At 36.1% G+C, this 19541-nt stretch overlaps 1 protein-coding gene and 1 long non-coding RNA gene across 2 annotated transcripts in view; one reads left to right on the top strand and one right to left on the bottom strand.

Moving 5' to 3' along the window:
* The first annotated feature begins 89 nt into the window (after positions 1 to 89).
* Positions 90 to 19541, top strand: part of ZFHX4 (zinc finger homeobox 4) — a 181087-nt gene continuing 161635 nt past the window's right edge. The window contains exon 1 of the mRNA XM_049633231.1: positions 90 to 273. The gene's annotated coding sequence lies outside the window, so the exon portion shown is untranslated. The remainder of the gene's footprint in view (positions 274 to 19541) is intronic.
* The window catches only part of LOC125924599 (uncharacterized), a 24319-nt gene continuing 10911 nt past the window's right edge, over positions 6134 to 19541 (bottom strand). Inside the window, exons 2-3 of the long non-coding RNA XR_007458482.1 lie at positions 14897 to 15013; positions 6134 to 6365 (exon numbers count right to left, since the gene is read on the bottom strand). This is a non-coding gene — a long non-coding RNA (uncharacterized LOC125924599). The remainder of the gene's footprint in view (positions 6366 to 14896; positions 15014 to 19541) is intronic.

The following is a 19541-nucleotide window of genomic DNA, read 5'->3' as shown; positions in this document are numbered from 1 at the left end:
TTTTTTTTTTTTTTTTTTTTTTTTTTTTTTTTTTATTGTGTTCTCCTGGATTTTCAGTGGCTTGATCCCTATAAACGTGGAGTGGTTAAAGCTCATATGTAGTATTATATTTTTAGTTGGGTGGATGGATGGAAGAGTCAGGGAGAGGCTGCGGCTGCCGCTGCCTTTTCGGGTGTTGCTTAGATTAAGGCTGAGACTTGGCTGCGATTGGGACGCGACAGTGACACGGGCATCGATCGCTTCCATTGAGAGCAATGCAAAAACACAGCCCGGGTATGTAACACTCTCGGTGCCATCAACATTTGTTTTACTTTATATTTACTGGCAAAACTGACAGAGCAAGCTCAGACTTTCTTTCTTTCTTTCTTTTTTCCCCTCTTTTCTCTTTTCTAACTGAAGAATAAAAAACAATTGTGCATAGAAGTTGTTGGAAATGATGGTTTAAATACAACAGAAAGGAGATATTTGGAATTATTTCACCACCTCTGTGACTGATTGTGTTTTAGAGTTTTTCTTCTCCACAGAGGAGCATATTACAGAAAATGAAGGTTTTCTTTTTTCCTTCCTGGTCTTAAAAAGAGAAAATCCTTAAGGGAATATTTGATAGTTTTCAACGTTTGCGGTTTCAATCAGCAGGAAGGCACACAAAAATAAAAGATGGCTAGCCAGCTGTTTTAACCTCTTGCACCTGGCTTCAGTGTGGGGATCATAAGGTTTATATAGTTATTTTTTAATGGTTTTAATATTTATGGCATAAACTGAGGCGAGAGCATCACTGTGTATTTATTCAATAGCTGGTTGCTTTTGGATTAAAAAAAAGTAAAGTCATATTTGAGTGTTTTCATTTTTATGGCAATGAAGATAGAGCCAATGAAATATGGGGGAAATACCATAAATCTGAAAAGTGAAATGTACCTAAGGAACAAAGAAAGGTCAGGTAAACCAGCTGTGTAAGTCAAAGCAATAGCACCAACTGTGAGGTTAGACAGGGAGACTGGGCTCTGGGTGTAGGAAGTGAAAGTTGCCACTAAAAGTTAAAAATGAAGGAAACATGTTCAGCTCTATTGTACTCTTTTGCAGTTTTTAGTAGATGAGCCCAAATCTGTTCATTAATTTTGAGCTAGTTGGATTATTTTTAAAGATGCTGCACCAGCAAAGGAAAGCATAAAGGATGCTGAGAAAATCGCTGTTTAATATTGCAGAATTTACTGCTTTCATTCTGACCATGAGCCTAAATTTACACAATGAAATTTGATTATCTCTAATAACAATATTAGATCCTCCACTGGATGGATGAGAATTGGGGTGGTTTTGTTGATTGCAAGGGTTTAATGTTGCATTTCAGAATCTGATGTGGTTTGGCCTCCCTTCCATTAACTGGAAAACCCCTGAGGTTTTACAATTATTTCTTAAAGATAATACATTTAAGATTGCATTGGTAGGCTGAAGAAAAGTCATAAAGGCAAGAAGGGAAGCCCTTAATAACTCTTGAGATTCAGACATGTTCAGCAGTTAGATTGGCTCTGACTTCACCAAGGGTCGACAATGTGTCATTTCCACGAAGCCAAATTGCCCTCTGCCTATATGATATTAATGTGCAAATCAATATTTCAGGGATTAAATTTCCCTTCTTCATTTTTTATGGTTTCTACCTCAATAAGTCTCAAGTCTATTAGAAGAGGCTGGATGATTTAAAATCTTTCACTGCAGAATGGCTTGTCGTAGTCTTGTTTCACAGACCATTTTAGGATTTTCGTTATAAAGACTAAGGGCATCCTAAGGAAGTTGTGTGGTAGTATAGAGGCATGCTCAATAGCATAAAGCCCTTGTTCGATTAGTAGCTAAGAGGTATTGGAAATATAATATATATGTTTATGCAACACACACACACATTCTGCTGCTTTAAAAATATTATGTTAATCACCTATTGATTTATTTCAAAATCAATTGAAGTTCCTTTCTTATTAGTGATTTGTTCAGCATTCTTGAGGACTGTGTTAATTTCCTTAAGGAGTATGCATGAATTGGCTTGGTGTGAAAGTATTTGGGAGGGATTTTCACTTAGCAGTATTTTCCTAAGAAATATTTCCAGAAACCACTGTTTGTAAGAGTAATAATCAAGTGTTGTCATCTGCATACATTGTTGTCATAGCTATCATTGCATTTTGTGGCTGAATGATTTAGCTGATAACTGTTAAAGGAGGCCTTCTCCAGTTCATTGTACGTTTATTTCCAGTACTTAGTGGGCACAAGGTTTCTTTTAACCCTCTTGGAGAAACACATTTGTAAAAGAAAATATGAGATTTGATTGGAAATAATACAAAGCAGAAATTTGGGAGGTCAAAAAAAAAAAAAAAAAGATTGTGACTTTATCACATAATCTTGGGAAGGCCTACTGTCTATCATTTGGTGGTGGTTTATAGTCTAAAACCATCTGGACCAAGTTCCGCACAGCTGCACGAATTTCATATGTGATAGAACATTTTTTCCATTCAGTGTGAAATGTTCCTTCCTAAAAAACGTACACCAGACTCGCTTAATTTAGTCTGTTAAAAGAAATGCACATGAAAAAGGACAAAAGGCTCTTTAATCTCTGCAAGCTGTTTGTTTTTCTTCAAGATTCCTGTCTGTTTGGGTTTGAAAAGTCATGTTTATTGAGGGGATGATTCTGAGGTGTGACATTAAAATAATATATGATTTTTGGACTGGTGGCCACGCTCCTGCTTAATTTGCAGAACTACTTTTTATGCCTGTCAAAACATAGAGTTAATCTATCCTTATTTACAATTAATCTCAATAAAATTAATCTTAACTATGCTTTATTCAGTGGCTTAAAATATCTAATTATATTCAATTAACTGCTGTCATAGTAATTAACATTGCTTAATTGCCTCTGCATATATTTATGTAAAGCTCATTAGGTGCTGATGCTCCCTTTTCCTTTTCTACTTGCCATTTTTGCTGTTGTCAAACCATTTTCATCTCCCAAGGTTCCACAATGTCAGTGAGAGCAAATTCTTAACATTTTCTTGAAATGGATGTTATTGCTTTTCTATGAGAAGATACTCGTTATAAGTGTTTAAAGACTAATCCACTCCCCCTTTTCCCTCATTTCTGGTCCCTACCACACTCACAAAATATTTTCTGTCATTGTTGCTAGAAATATGAGAAGCCAGGTTAAGCTTTGTGTTTATAAATGAGGAGCCTTTCTGTGTCTGCCTAGGGGCTGTACCCACAGGCAGAGTTTCTATCCTCTCAGACCATTCTAAGGGTTAAAGACTTGGCCAAGGTTCAAACTGAAAAGCGCCCAGGGAAAGTGCATGTGAATATGTACAAGTTTCATGTAATTAGTGCTTAATTATATTAACATATGCAAATTGTCAACTTAGGAGCTTGTTGAGCTGGCAAAGATCAGCTAGGCACAATTGCTGTATTGTTCTGAAACAATAATGGATTTCAAGTTGGATTGTGGAAACACATAACTAGCTATCTAATTTAACTCATACCATGGTGAAATTTCATTAGTCTCCATGGAGACTGGTTTAATTGTGCTGACTAATGTTCTGGGCTGCAGAATGTCCTAAAAAGAAAGCGTTGTTTGCCTAATCCACCTTACAATGACACTTGTTTGTACATGTTTCCCTTGTGTGAGAATTTGCATATGCAAATAAATAGTTTCTCTGCCCCATTTGTCATGGCTGTTCATTACCCATGAAGAGGACATTGTTACCAGGCTGTTACTGAGTCTCCCAAGACAGGATAGTGTCAGCCAGTCCAGCTACATTCTTTCATAATTTGTTTCTGATTAATAGACCAGAGTGAGTCTCAGTCTCTTTGGGCATCTGCAAAGGGAAGGTCAGTTCTGTCACAGAAAAGAGTTTCTGCAGTATGCTGGGGGACTTTTTCTTCTTCCGATCATTCTCCTTTTCTCCATTCATTGGTTAACACAGTCATATTTAAAATAACGTATTCTTGTCCTAAGAATGCCTCTACTCATAATCTCTAGTTTCCTAAAGCAAAAAGATAGGAAAAGAAAGGAGATTCTGTTATTGGAATATTAATCCTGTTTTTGACAGAAAGGTAAACTGATATAATTGCTTTTCAGTTGAAGGAATGGGGGGTTATACAAGTGTGAAAGCATCGGAAAAGGATTAGCATTTTTTTGCATAATGAAAAGCTCTGTTGAATAGGGTTCTGAATGGCTGACTGAATGACTGAGATGAAAGAAGATGAAAATGCTGGCCCCTCTTTCTTTCTGCCTATGCTCTGCTCTCTCTAAAGTTATGTTTGTCCAGGACTTGAGAAAACAAGCAGGGGCTCAGATTTCAGCAACTTATAAGGTGCCCTGTGTTTTCATCGTCACTGGGAAGTACTATGTATGACAATTGTGCAGCTAGAGGATGATAAACAGGGGTTTGTATGTAGCAGAGTTTTCAGAAACATGCGAGCCTCGCCAAATATTGACTATTGGGCGTCACGAATTCCCAGCACTTTGCTGTCGAAAACAGTTACTTCAGAGGTGGCCACGAGAGTGGTGTGGATATTTAATTTATGTTGATGGACTATATGGTGTTCCTCCACCACCCCCATAGGCTATAAATAGCTCATTTGGGAAAGAGCTGTGTGTCCTCACTTGTGGCAATGTTAAGTGTTTTAAGTGGCCCGTCAGCTCTTGTGGTTGGGAGGGGTTCGTCAACCAGGATACAGAGTTATTTTCTGAGGATTTCATTCATCTTCCTGTTGCCTTGTAGGTATATGGTGCATTTCATTTTGAGCTAAGTCCTTTATAAAATGTCTAAGTATTGTATGTTCGTTCTCGGAGACGTTTGCAGTAAGGTTTTCTCTTGTCATTAGTTAGAGTTGTAACTGGTTATCAGTTGACAAACATGGTCAGGGCTCCCTCTTAATGATGTTTCTTCAACCATAATTAGGGCAGTTAAAATACTGTAAGTGTTGAGACACCTTCAAAGGTGGGAATTGATTCTTTTGTACATATGTAAAACAAATTCAGTGGGGATAATTATTTATAGGTATACATTTTAAACATGCTCTTTCTGGTTGGGGGTCACCACAGATGAGCATGGAAAGCTGCCCCAGAGCAGGACTGAAAGATTCCACCAGAGGTTAACCTAACTTGTTTTCTTCCCAGAGTGTAGAACGTCTGTCGGCCTCATCACACTTTAGCAGTTCAGTTGCTGAGGTACTATTAAGATGGTTACATGGAAACTTGGGAAATCAGAAGTGTTTTCACGTAAATTAAAGGATAAGGGCTGCCTCTTGAGTACAGAATATTGTAAAGGAAAAGTGTTTGATCTTTGTTATATAAAGTCACCAAAATTCTTTACTAGAGTCCTTTTAAAAATTTGTCAAGAAATTCTGGATTGTTTCAGAAACTTTTATGGTTAACTTTATGATATGCTTGCAAAAAGTCTTAAAAGAACAAAAAAAATCCACATGGAGGCTATTTTACATGCAGAAGGGCTTATTAAGGTATTTCCATAAGAAAAATGTGTTAATTTAAAAAATAAATTCATTTATATTTTAAGACATTGTTAACCAAGCACCATGTGTTGTAACTGGCAGCTTTCCAGCCACCATGGAAGTGGATCACACATGGGTTAATAGTAGCTTATGTGATGTCTGCATTCTTAGGAAATGGGCAAAAGCCCAGGGTATTCTGATATCAAGATTTTAGGAATCAGACAGAAAGCAGAATATATGTTTATATGTGAACAGATGGACACATGTGAGAACTAAAAGTGCACAATTTCTCTTGGCACTTGTTTTCGTTATCCCTGATGATATAACCAAGATCTTAGTGCACTCACAGTCTTTGATGGCTAAGGACGAAATGGTCTTTTAATGAGGGCTCAATGGCATTATTTTCTTGCATAAGGATTGTGCCCCTGTGATCTTGCTGGATTTGATGTTCTGTTAATTCCCTAGTTTCAGAGGTTCACAAGTTGCCTTGAAAGTTTGATATGGTTTCACGTTTGACATACAATCCTCAGTCCAGGAATGGCTGCTCTCCACTCCCCTACTCTCTTAAAGGTTTGTGAGTGAAATAAAATATTTGCCATTTTGAGCTATTTTTGAATGTATGCACACAACTTAAAAACGGCTGACACTGAAGTCCTATTTGGCAAGCAACTTATCTCTGATATAATTAGCCACGTTAACATTCTGGAGATTGAAAAAATAAACAAACAACATTTAAGAATTGGGCAGCTTGACTTGGTTAATATGTCATAATGCCCTGATGGTCCAAGACAAGTCCCAAGTAGGTGTTTTAGTCATTCAGGTCAGGAGTTCACACACCAGCATCATGTATTTAGGTGACTGATCATTCCTCATGTTTGCTTGTCCTGGGGAGACAACAGCGCACAGTTGATAATTTCTGAATGGTACGCGCTATAACACATACCTCTGACGACAGAGTTTATAGGTTCTATTGTGTTCTAGCTATAAAAACAGAAAGCATTCTGCAAGTATTTACTCAGTCCTAAATCATTTTAACCAGGGAAAATTGACTTTTCGGTTAAAATATGCATTTTATAACTGTCCATAAAATTCTTTTCCTTCACTGTAAAGAAGAAAGGAAATCCATAGCCTTAACAATGGTTAAAATACAAAAACATGTGAGCTGCTGTGTGCCACCTGGTTGTACTGTTAAGAACAAAACAAAACAAAACAAAACAAAATACAACAAAACTTTGTAAGAAGGAAGTTTATGGAGAATCTTAAAATTCGCATGATTGAAAGAGTAAATTGAAGAAGCCCAATCTTTTCCCAAAGTACCTTCATTAAACCTGAAAGGCTTTCTTAATGCGGATTCTCTAAAATACAGTTCTTAGTACTTTTTTCCATACAGTTAGGAATAGTGCAAGTAATACTTAAAATTTTATGAGCCTGCTGCTCAATTGAGAACGAATCATATCTTTGGTTTAGTATATACAAACTAGGAGTGTGTATAAAGACACGTACACACCCAGCCACCCTCTTTCCATGTCACTGTCTCTCTTTCCTTTTTAGATGTAGATGTATTCCTAAGGGTAGCCTGTGAAATTTTCTCTCTGTAGACTAAATTCCTTTCATTTTCTAAGAGCTGGCCAACATGACCACAACAGAAAATAACAGGTAGGTTTGTAAGGCAACTGGAAACCATCAAGATGCTAAAGCCTGAGAATACCCTAGAGTTATTCAGTTCAGCCAGCTCATTTTAAAATATGGGATATTGAATTCAGGAGAAATGATCATTGAATTACCAAGCAAGGTAGGAAAATGTCAGGACAAGAATTCAAATATCCCAACTCTAGGACCAATGGTCACACAGCTATATTGGCTGCTTGGAAAAGGGTTTGTTATGTGACTGAATGGGTCTTGGAGATAGAGAAGAAAAGGAAAATGTGCGGTGCAAATACAAGTACAAGTACACTCTGGATGGCATCTTATCACTGTGACTGTAAACATATTTTTGGGTTAATTAGGAGGTCAGACTTGAATGGTCCAGATGAGTTTATGATTCATAAGAGTACTGATGACCTCAGTGACTTAAAATGTATGCTTAATAATCATGAACATGGTGTTTTGAAGAATAAGATTTCTATTCTGTGTAGGGAAAGTAAATGAAGACAGTGCTGTGATATTTTAAAGACAGCATAGTGCAGAGAGAATGACAGTAAAAAACAGACATTCTTTTGATTCTGTTTACTTTGGATTCCTTTTTAAATGAGTTTATTTTGACTTAGGCTTCAGATGTTTGAAAATCTCCTCCGTTTTTGACCACTCAATGACCATGAGGAATTGTGCTAGAGCTACGAGACACCTGAATTAAATTCTTATAATGGATCATCTTATCCAAATGATTCAACCTTTCTAAGCCTCAGTGTCCTCATTTGTATCTCAGAGTTGTTGTAGAGATTACGTAACATTAAAGCGTTGTGAACATCAAAATAAGTAAATGTGACAGGGCCCGATACCCTATGTTCCCTTTTTCTTTATTTTCAATAGCTGATTTTAATGTAATACTCAACTGAACAGGATTTGATAAAGCAAGTCTACATAGGTCTTGTGAGTACAGATGCCCTCTCTCTTACAACAGATGCAAGTAGAAACTGGGAAACGGGTATGCATAAAAGGTATATTCTTATTGACACACACCTAGATGACATCTAGGAGGACCGTCCTCCACCTCTACCACTCCATCATCATGGGTTGTTTTGCTTTGGAGGGCTTTTAGACGTTGAATGCATTTCTGGGTCTTTTTCTAAGAAGCAAATTAGAACAGGAATCGTTTTTAAATAATTCAGACCTTAGTCTATCTACATGAACTCAAGATCCCAGACTGTCCATTATATGCAATAATAGACGATACCACAGTGTTTATTTCAGTCTTGTTGACCCAGCCTGTTTGAAAGCCTTTGAATTAGAGGATTTCCAAAAACTGGATTAGATGCCATAGAAATACCTTTCCATGTTTTTGGTATTTTGATATTTTGATACACAACGAAAGGAGTATAGATACTATGACATTGGCACCCTGTTGATCAAGATTCATACCCACTTAGAGAAGAGATCCAATTACTAATACTCCAGTAATACTGTACAAACCTTAAACCTTTAAATTTTCTTGAGGGATTTTATAGCCAACTTATGAGACTGCAGGCTTATCTGTTGTTGGAGGACATCACAATCCTTTATCTTTTTGTAATAATGCATTATTCATTAGAGGAGTACCCAGGTTCAAAGATGGTAAGATTCATGACAAGGGTTAATAAATTTATAATACAATTTTTGGACTATCTAAAAACAAAAATCTATTTATATTATGGACTTTATTTTTAAAATTCATAATAATTTCCCATTGTGATACATATAAGATACATTTAAAATTATGATTTGTATTGTTATGGGAAATGTAAGTGTACTTGGATCATAAGTTTTCAGCTTTGAGTTTGCTTTTTGCTTAATGTGTGTGGCTCAAAATCTTTGTTAAAATTTTTCTTAAAAACAAAATGTGTGCCTTGCCTGTATTCTGGTCATTTATAACTGGCCCTGGACTTGATAAGAAATACATTAATATAAAGCTAAGCCTTTATTGAGTACTGATAAGGAAATGATACATTTCACTGAAAGAAAAACAGTTAGCATCTCAGCATTTTTCATGATGCTTATTTAAGTGTTTCCTCCAAATAAATTTCAGCCTCCATGAGGGCAGCAACCATACCTGTTTAATCACTGTATTGTGGTGGACATTATTGGCAAATCCTTGGTGCTTAATAAAATGTCTGTTGAATGAATGAAAAAATGAATAATAGTTCATTAAAAATGTACACAGAAAGCTTCAGTTTACTATTCTACTGGAATCTGCCTCTCTTCTTGAGATCTTCTTGAAAAGAAATAAACAACCTTAAAAACATCTGGGTTTGTCTTGGAAAACTCCATAGGGAACACTATCTTCAGTGCAATCTGAATGGGTTTTTCTAGCAGAGCCATAGATTGTTGCGGTCAGAAGGGATGTAGCATAATCATCTTGTTTAACCCATAAGGAAACTGAAGCTCAGAGAAATTCCTGGGAAACATCACATAGTTACAGAGCCTCGCTGATCAGATCTAATGTGTATGTGCCCTTCTGCAGATCATTTCGTATTTTTCACCTTAGTGGAATTAGCTCCTGCCATATGTAAAGAGTCTATAATATTAATGTGAGAATAATTTCTGTTATGTTGGAGATATTTTCATTTGTGGAATTTTTCCAAGCAAAGGAAGACTTTTCAGCTGGTACAATTTCTGTGATGACCACAGCACAAGCTGACTGCTGTGGGATTTTAAAGTTAAGCTGCTTGAGATAGGACAAGAATTGCTTGAAAGGTGAAAACTTGCAGGAAAAATGGGGTGGGTCATTTAGTTCTTGAAATGAAGCAGGGTGCAGATTAGGAATCATTATGGTTTGCCAGAAGTCCCTGGTCATAGAAGCCTGTTTAAGTGCTCACTGTCAACAAGGAAATCATGGGCAGCACTTACAGTGGCTCACCTCTGATTTATTCATAAACCTCACACGAGCACTTGGCTTTGTTCTTGCTCTAGTAAGGGGGACTGATGCCAATAAGAACAGGAATAAAGAGCTCCTTGCATGGTCCAAGAGTGAATAGCACTTTACCTCAAAGCCTGACCTCCTTTCCTGAGGTCTGTTATGCTACAGTTGACTCTGATTGGCTGTGTGTTCTCAGATGAAATGAGAGAAGAGGTTATAACAAGTATCTACTCTGTAAACTCCATAGTATACATAACAAGAACTACATAACTGGAACTTGGGTTCTAACTTAACCTAAAGGTTGTGATATTTATGCTAAATGGAAAGGCTTCCTTTTCCCCTCTCCTTTGCAACTTGACAAGTTTCACATTTAATAGTAGTTGGAAAAATACTGCTTCCTTCTAATTGAAGAATACAATGATCTTGGAGTGAAATGGGCTTTGACAATCCCTTTCCCCATTAAAATGAATTTAGAGAGATTTCATAACATGGGAAATTAAGGGTTCAAGAATAAAACACGTACTACACTGGGAGAAAAATAAAGACCTGGGCTTGCAGATTGATTAGCCATGTTTATCTGAAAAGCTTTATTTGTGCCAACTTACAAGTGACGCTGTGTTCCAGCCACCCATGTTGAAGAGAAGGGACCTTTAAGAGACGGTCAGCTGGCTGGTTTGCACTGGGGCAGAGGTTGAGTAGAGTTACTTAAATCCCCAGAGCGACATTTAGTTAATGCTAGTCTTTTTTTTCCCCCTCCCCTGATCGTGTCCACTTTGGCTACTCTTTTCTCCTTTTGATGAAGTTGGTCTCATACTACTTAAAGCGCATATATTTACACAAAAATTTCCTCAAATTTTCACAACACATTAACCCAGAAGAGCCATATTAGGAGATGGTGATGAGAGTTAATGATATATCTTTAGATAAAGCCATCCTCCCATGCAATCACATCAGAGTCATCAGCTCATTTGTCATGGCTGAAGTGAAAATGTCAGGACCAATGAGTGTATGAGTGCTGAAGGGGGCTAAAGGGCTTTTGGAGAGAGACATTTTTGTGCTGGGAGTCAGCCATGGCTTAGATTTAGCTCCAGGGAAATATTGGGATTAGCCAGCACTGTGTACAAATCCTTAGCATAACAGAATTAGTTGGGAAGTTGGAGAGGTGGGGCCATGAGTACGGGTGTATTTCTAGACTTATGCTCTAGGATGCAGGCCCGGAACTATGGAAAAGAGTGAGGTGACATAACCGTTATTTTAAGGGATGTGTTTCATTCAGGTTCATTGATTTCAGCAAGATTGAAGCCCTGGATTTGAAGGACATCAAGGAAAGACTTGCAATAACATACACTAAATATGTATATATGACTTTCGTTTTATATTTGGCTGCACTAAAAAAAAATTGATCTTAACGTCTGAAAGCTTTTGGGGGAGATAATATTTGGGTACACAAAGATAAGATTCAGGCACAATGTACTTTTGAATAGTATTTTAAAGTCGAAGTTAATGCCTCATTTAAGTAACAGTAATTATGGTGAAATACTTGTTGCCTTGTTGAATTTACCCAAGACTAAGAAGCTAAACTTCCTTTACACAGACTTCATTCCGAAACTTTAATTGAAAAGTAACTTATTTTCTTTGGCTACAAAAGTTCTTATCTTTGATAGACCAATACTAGCAGATTTATTTCATTTTGAATCCAGTGAACTGTTCTCTTTCAGATAATGCACCCATACAACCTTTTCTTGTTTAATTCGATTGATTTGCAGGGTTAAAGTGAAATAATCTGATACCTGTTTCCTGCCCTTTGAGTATTTGTCGTCAAAGAAGCTGATTAGTTTTTCCCTCAGCTCTTTAGCTGTTTTAAATGTATAATTATCATTGCATGTCATTTGATAGCTGCACTAATTGCTGCCAACTATTGTCTGTTTGCACTTAATGCTGAAACCTGATCAACATCCTGCTTTGGTTGATGTTTGGTGGTAAACTTTAATTAACTCTTATTGCATTGAAGAAGAGTTCAGGCTTGGTGCTAACTAATCATTTACCTTCATTATGTCCTGACAGCTCCACTTGTTCTTGGTCCTAATAGATACACCAGTCAGTAAATAAACCTGCAAACCTCATGCCTTATAGTTGCCCCACACTGGTATTTTGCTACCTAAAATATAAGATAATTGGGCCCAGATAATTATTTAGTTAGTTTAGTATCTCTAGTTCTGCAGACACTAATCTTAATTGCCTCTTTCATGCTGGACAATTTCATTTTAATAGAAACTGTAGATTTGAGATAACATTATTCCTTCAACATGGTTCCTATGAACATGCATCTTTTGAATCAATACAATTAAGCTTGTCTCCTGTTGGAATTCTTGTCATTATTTTTCCTGAAATACTTTTCCTGTAATGATATTGAAGTTAAAGTAATCAGGTTACCAGCAGATCATGTAAAATTCAACTCAAAATTGCTGGCTGCTTGATTTTAATTTGTCTGACATCAAGTTTGTTTGAAAAGGGATAATATGTGGGTAAACCAAGGAGCTTATAATTATGGTTGACGTTTGTTTGTTTATAATGAAATCTAATTAAAGTTCATACATTTAAAACACAAAAGTTAATTACTGAATTGCTCACTTCACTTATGGACAGCAGTCAAATTAACTTTCAGGCCAAACACACACATACACACACACACACACACGCACGCACGCACACACATACACACACAAACAAACAAAGGGCTCTTCATAATAGAAATAAAATAACCAACTAATCTTAAGGATCAAACATAAATTTGCCAATATTTCATCCAGAAGAAAACTTGGCATTCCACTTATGTTCTCTAGTATGTTAGTCCTATGTGGTTTATAATATAAAGTGACTTAAAGTATTTACAAAGCGGTATAAAAAGAGACTTGTATTTTGTAGACTCTAGGAGTATTGTATAATAAGAGGTACTTGGTAGTGATTTTAAAATTTATGCATATAACTTTATTCATTAAAACTATTTTGAAATCATTGAAATCATTGCTCAGAGAATAAGAATGTTTGCTGGAATACCTGACCTGTAATTAGCTTTATAAAGATAATTATGGTAGGTTTAGCCTGCAAAGAATGACATTTTTTTTTAAAGTAAGAATGTACTCACTTTATTACACTTGCTGTTACATTTGTTATGAGATCATATTCTTGGGAATCATGAAATACAGATAATTATACAATTGTTTTTCTTTTAAGTACTTAAGTATCAGTAGTTCAATAATGCATTTTATATAATAGATAAAGAAGGAGAAAATACATGTACATGTTAGAATATACTATCTTCATATTGTACATGAGATAAATATATGAGTGGAATGTTTTTCACTAGTCTGGTAAATCTCTTTTTGAAGCCAAATATTCAATGGTTATATATACCTTTATAAAACAAATTATGGTAACTTTTTTAAATGCTACTATGTGACAACTTAAAATCATTATCAAGTAAACAATCTTAGATTATGTGTAAGCCAGAGAGATTAGTCAATTACATTTTAAAGACTAGAAATATAAACAAAAAACATGGCAAAATGATTTATAATTTTCTAAAAATGATTGACACAGTCTATGTTTTTCCAAGGAAAACTAAAAGGACTCCCTGTTTAAGCTTTATATTTAGAAGTGGTATTTACTTGAACTTTCAGATATAGTAGGGATCGAGGGAGAGGAGTATGAGAAGGGAAAGTGATTCTGTCTATTATTGAGATGCTTTACAAAATTGAGTGTAATTTACATAACTGTTTAATATTTTCAGATTATATTTATATGTATACTAAGACAACACATGCTTGATTTGTAGATTAACATTTATTTAGGGAAGAAAAATGAAAAGTATCATCTAGTCATTTAACTCTAATCCTACTTTGCATATTTGAGAAAAAGGGAAGATGAATAATACTTAAGTATGGCTGGGTAACTGGCACTCAGATGTACCTTTTTCTTCTATAAAGAAAGGGGGGGGGGAAGCTAGTATATTGTCATAGTATTGGCAAACAACAGCTTTCTAGTAATGCTTTAGCTGATTAGGACATCCTTACCCTTTAATGAAGCAATCACTACAAAGCCCCAATGTCAGCTGGAATACTAGCAAAACAGTATCAAAGAAAGAATCAGAAAGAGGCACTGAACATAATTACAGTTCATGTCCTTGTCTCACACCAATGCAAACTATTCCTTTTCAATTAGAAAGACTAAGAAAATTAGAAATCAACGAGATTGGTTGGAAGTACCAAAGTTTGTTTACAGAGGATAACTAAAGTATTGAGTCCATCTTGCTCACTGATTATGAAATTTTCCCGAAGCAAACAAATAAAATGAGTCATATAATAGTGTAATTTGGTTAAGGAGAGATTATTGATTTCTCTCTAAGGAAAGTAGCTGGAGTTTGATTAAAGTTGTGAAGAAAACTGAGTAAAATTCCTATTTCCCACAACTAAACAAATTAAGAACTGTTGGACTCACAGGCAAACTGTACCTTTTCTTTTTAGTTCTCCAACACATATGCTTAATGATAGGTAATTGTCATATAAAGTCCATGTAAGTTTAGAGATGTGAGAGGGAATGAGAGAAAATGAGGGGGGAGTAGAGGAGAGGAAGAGCTAGCATGGGAGGCAGAAGAACCGTGTCAATCACAAGGGTCCTGCTTGTAGAGTAGGAAATAAATCTGCATTGAACAGCTAATTTAGACTTTAATGAGGAAAATAAGGGGAAATGACTTAGTTGACTCGCACACTCAGGTTTGTTTTTGTAAACTCTCCCTCCTTAAAAATTTGCTTGTTTTAAATGCTTAATACATTTGGTTACATCCTTCTATTCAAACTTAATTACCTTCTCCCCTTTGTCGTGACATGGGTGGAAAGTTTTTGCCGTGTCAGAAGAGGTCGTCACACATTCTTTTGCAGTTCTCTTCATTAATTCCTTCTTGCAGAAGCATTTTCTCTCGTGCTGGGAAGGTAGAAGGGTGTAACAGAAGAGCCCTGAAACATCAGCAGGAAGCTCTAAGCTGGTTAATGCAGTATAATTGTCTGGACATAGACTGGTCTTTGTTTGTGTGGTTCACTCCGAATCAGCTGTAATTAACTCCAGAGTGTTTCCAGATTGCCAGCAAAGAAAAATTACAGCTTTTCTGTTTTAAATTGTAAAGCTCACAAACATTAACTATGCAGATTGCTTTTACTTTGATATATTTCTATCCTGCAAGAAAAAAAAAAGGCTCCTTCGGCTCCCCCCCCCCCACCTCAAAAAAAATGTGCTTTTGTTAAGTTATTTGATTTAGTGTCTATTGGAACATAATGGCTCCTTAGTAGTTGGATTTGAAATCTTTATACTTAATATTTCAATCCTTTGACATCGTCGTATTTGCCTTCCTTCTTGCTAACGTTTTTAATACTGCAATGGGAAACAAGTTATGTAATGTTGAATGAAATACTAAACATATACTAAAATAAGCAAATTGCAGAGAAAGCTGCCTAAAGAAAACCACCAGCGCCAAGGGAAAAGGCTGAGATCAAAGATGTATTCTGACGTAAATGGTGCTGCCACACAGGTACTTTACCTGTGTTTTGATATATCAAAAGACAGACTAAGAGAAAAGGGCAATTTCACTACCTTCTTCTCCTGGTCAGGACACCACGCCCTTTTAAAAGCTTCTGTACAGTAGTTTGTAATTATGAATTCCAACATGGGCAAAAATGAGGTAGCGGTGTGAGCTAATACACCCTAGTACACAAAAGATCTGTCAGCAACTGATGCAAAAAAAAAAAAAAAAAAAGTCCAGCCAAAAATCTTTTTTTTTTTCTTCCTTCTGAATTTAACAATAAGGAATTTAAGCCTCAATGTGGCTTTAGCAACCAAAGAAAAGAAGCTCTTGGTGTCTGCATAATACCACTTTGATGGATTTTTTTTCATCAGTTCTCTGTACGTGGCAACAAATAAACAAGTATAATTATACTTGTGAAGGTCTATTCATTGCTTTGTCAGGATTAGATATATGTGCCGTTTTCACACTGCGCCTCTCTTTTGTCTTTGCCTAACTCACTATGACATATTGATAGAGGATTTGGAATGGGGAAAAGGCCACAGCAGAGACAGTGATGACCTTTTGGAAACTTGATATAATTCAAGGATTTTTCTTTCTTTCTTTCTTTCTTTTCTTTTTCTTTTTCTTTTTCTTTTCTTTTTTTTCTTTTTTTTTTTTTTAGGATTTGTAACTTGTTACCAAATTCTCTTGTAAGTGGACAACTTTTAACCCGTTTAAAATGGAGTAAATAAAGACTCAAAGTCCTATGAGGTGGCTGAAGAGCAGAGGAGAATAAAAACAATAGACTAAGGGGCGCATTGGTCTTCTTTCCCAGCACTTAGCAGAGTGGCTAACCTAGCATTCCTTTCCCATTATTCTGTCCTCTTGATCAGATCACGTTCTTTTTAATCATTTCACAAGCACTGTCTCACTGGACCGTAGAGGAGGGCTGGGACAATCTCAATTAAAAAAAAAAAAAGAAAGAGGTAAAACTGGCCTCTCTGATTTTGGGTTCTAATGGGAACTCTGCTTGCTGAATGCAAAGGAATTCTTCTATTGTTCAGAAAGCACCCCCTTTCATTAGCCAGGCTCCTTGTAGGTGGGTTTGGTCATTTAGCAGAGCTGAGTTTAGGCAGCAGTGACTGCAGGACGAAAGCAAGGCAGAACGAGCAATAAAAGTTCTTTTTCTGCATATTGTCCATTAGTTCCGAAAAAGGGATTTACATGATCAAAGTCACTGATCTTGTGAATTAGTGAGAATACCAAAAAATGTGTACACATATTCTAAGCAGACCAGCAGGTATGTATTGTTCTGAATTTAGCATTAAAATTATATTAGGTTTTCTATTTGGGATTTCTTGAGGACTTTGGTGATTTTTAAGGAATAGAATGCTTGGCAGTCAACAACAGAAATTGGTAAAGACTGAAAAGAAACCAGCTTAAATGGTGAAGCAGCTTTTATAGTGAGTTTACTTGTTACGCAGTCATTCTGAAATGAATTAGGTGGTTTAAGCTAAATGGTTGTCTTTGTAGTCTTTTTACTTGGACTTCTAAAACTTTAGTATAAATTTCCTACATGGGTCACATTGATCTAAGAAAGATCTTGCCTGACATTGATGGCAATGAAATTACTTAGCATCGTATTCAGTGTCACTGTATATACTAATCTAAATAACTTTTTAACTGTACAAACTAAAGTGATTCCTTCAAAATATACTGGTGAACATTGCCATGGTCATAGTCAATAGCTGCAAATTTTAAAAATCAGGTAATATGTTACTCAGCTGTATCAATCTAGATAGGTTTGCTATGGTTGCTTTTGGAATGAAATGTAAATTTGATTGTATAAAAGACTTATTATGTACTTGATTCAGTTTCTGATTAATGTGTAGCTTATTGAGAAGAAATTGATAGGCGGTTTCCTATAAAATTATGTGGGAGTATTGTAACAAAATGTGTCGTACTGCTTTGACCTGTGATGGATTCTTGAGGGTAGTTTTCATAATTTTTTTTCACATAGCAATAATGTTGTTACATTTTTGAAAGTTACTTCTGGCTCTATTAAGATAAAATAAAAAGGCAGGATCTACTTTGTATAGAGAAATGTTGAGGTGATACGTTGCAGAGTTCATTCAGCAACTGGCCAAAATTCTGAACTACAGATTGTATACAACTCATTTGAAGTGCATTCAGCTAGTGTGTAAGAGTCCTAGCTAGTGTTTCTGTAGGCTGAGATCCTTTGTAGGGCTACAGGTCAAACAGAAATAAAACAATTATAAAAATATAGCTTAGAAAATCCTTTACAACACCATAAAGTGGGAACTTTTCTTACTTTTGTAATCAAGGTGACTCTTCTTCCATATACCAGCCTAAGTTACCTTATTATAGGAAAACAAAAACAAAAACAAAAACGCTCCCTGGGTTTTGGAACTTTTCATTTTAATCCAGGATCATTAATTCAGTTTTATTTACCACTCTGCTTCCACTCCAACTCTCTAGTCTCTTCCCGACTTCCTCATTTCCTTCAGTCTAGCAGGGGATTATATTTTAGGCATTTTGGCTGCCTTCAGTATGTATACATTGTGCACACTTGGTAACTTCAAAAGTAAACATTAATATTTGTGGACTAATTAGAAAATTATTAGTTTTTCATGCTTATGGTTATCAGATTATTTCAGTGGGTTTTAAAAGCTGCATGCATGCCATGAGGATAATTAACCTGGAGCTCATCAATGATTAAAATTACACACTAAGCTTTGTGATGTTTGATTTGTGAGCAATTAGAGTGTCATTTTAACCATTGCAGATACCAAAACGAATTTTGATTTCATTTTTCATCTATGTAGATCTTTTGATGTATTTTAAACTGATCACTTCCTCTCTGATTTAGTAGACAAGGTTAAATTTGATTACAGTAAAGACAGTATTAAAAACTTATCCTTCATACTAACTATGCCAGTGACCTTCAGTGATGTCTTTCTTTTGTAAGAGCTTTTTAAAAGGATTTTCTAAAATACTTAGTAATATTGGTGAACCCAGAGTTTTGTTTTCTTCTTAGATCTCTGCCACTGTGAAGTCTGTGCAGTAGAATGTAGGAAGGTGAGGGGCATCCAGGGTAAGGCATGTCTGTCTCACACACTATAATATGTAATGTAATAGAGCAATGTCAACCTTTCTTGTTTCAGAAATTGTCAGCACATGTGAAAGTTGGTACTTTTAAATTCAGGGGCTATTTGCTTTGAAGTTACGAGCCCCTTCAATGTTAAGATTTGAACGAAGATTGCCTACCTGTTTCATAAAATCAAGACAGTACCTATGTCATAGGCTGAAAATAAATACTAAAGTTTCAGACCACTCAACTGTTGTGTACAGTGCCATCATTCTGCAAATGGAGAGATCTGCAGGGACTCAGAGAAGCTTAAGCTGTAATCAAGCTGCTGGTTACAGTAGCTGAGGGTTGCAGACATACACACACAGGAGGAAAATGCATTTTCACCAATATATGCCCAACTTTTCCCTGGTACCTTACGCTGCTGCCAGAAACTGATACGACCTTACAGAGTGCATCCTGTTCTCAACAAAGGGAATTTATGGTCTGAGATGCTGCCTGAAAAAAAAAAAACAAAAAAAAAAAACACCAAAAAATAAAAATTTTAAATGATTGAAGGATTTTCATCAGTAGTGCTTGCGAAGGATTTGTTAAGCCAGGGGAGATGTTGATTGAGGCAGTGGTTGAGAGATGGGCAACTCACCAGGATTGATAACATCAAACTGGTATTTGAAATGGTGTTCATTACGTATTGCAGTGAAAAAACTGAGTGAATGCGATTGTCCCCTAGGATGATAGCACTGGTTGCAGTAAATGTTAATTTCTGTTCTGTTGCCCATTGAGGGGACTGAAGTGTGGGGAAGAATTGTGATTGGTGCTTAATCAGGGCCAGCCAGATACCTGCT

This window comes from Panthera uncia, chromosome F2 (genome assembly GCF_023721935.1).
Source record: "Panthera uncia isolate 11264 chromosome F2, Puncia_PCG_1.0, whole genome shotgun sequence".
Taxonomy (NCBI): domain Eukaryota; kingdom Metazoa; phylum Chordata; class Mammalia; order Carnivora; family Felidae; genus Panthera; species Panthera uncia.
This window is presented reverse-complemented; position numbering and strand designations above follow the sequence as displayed.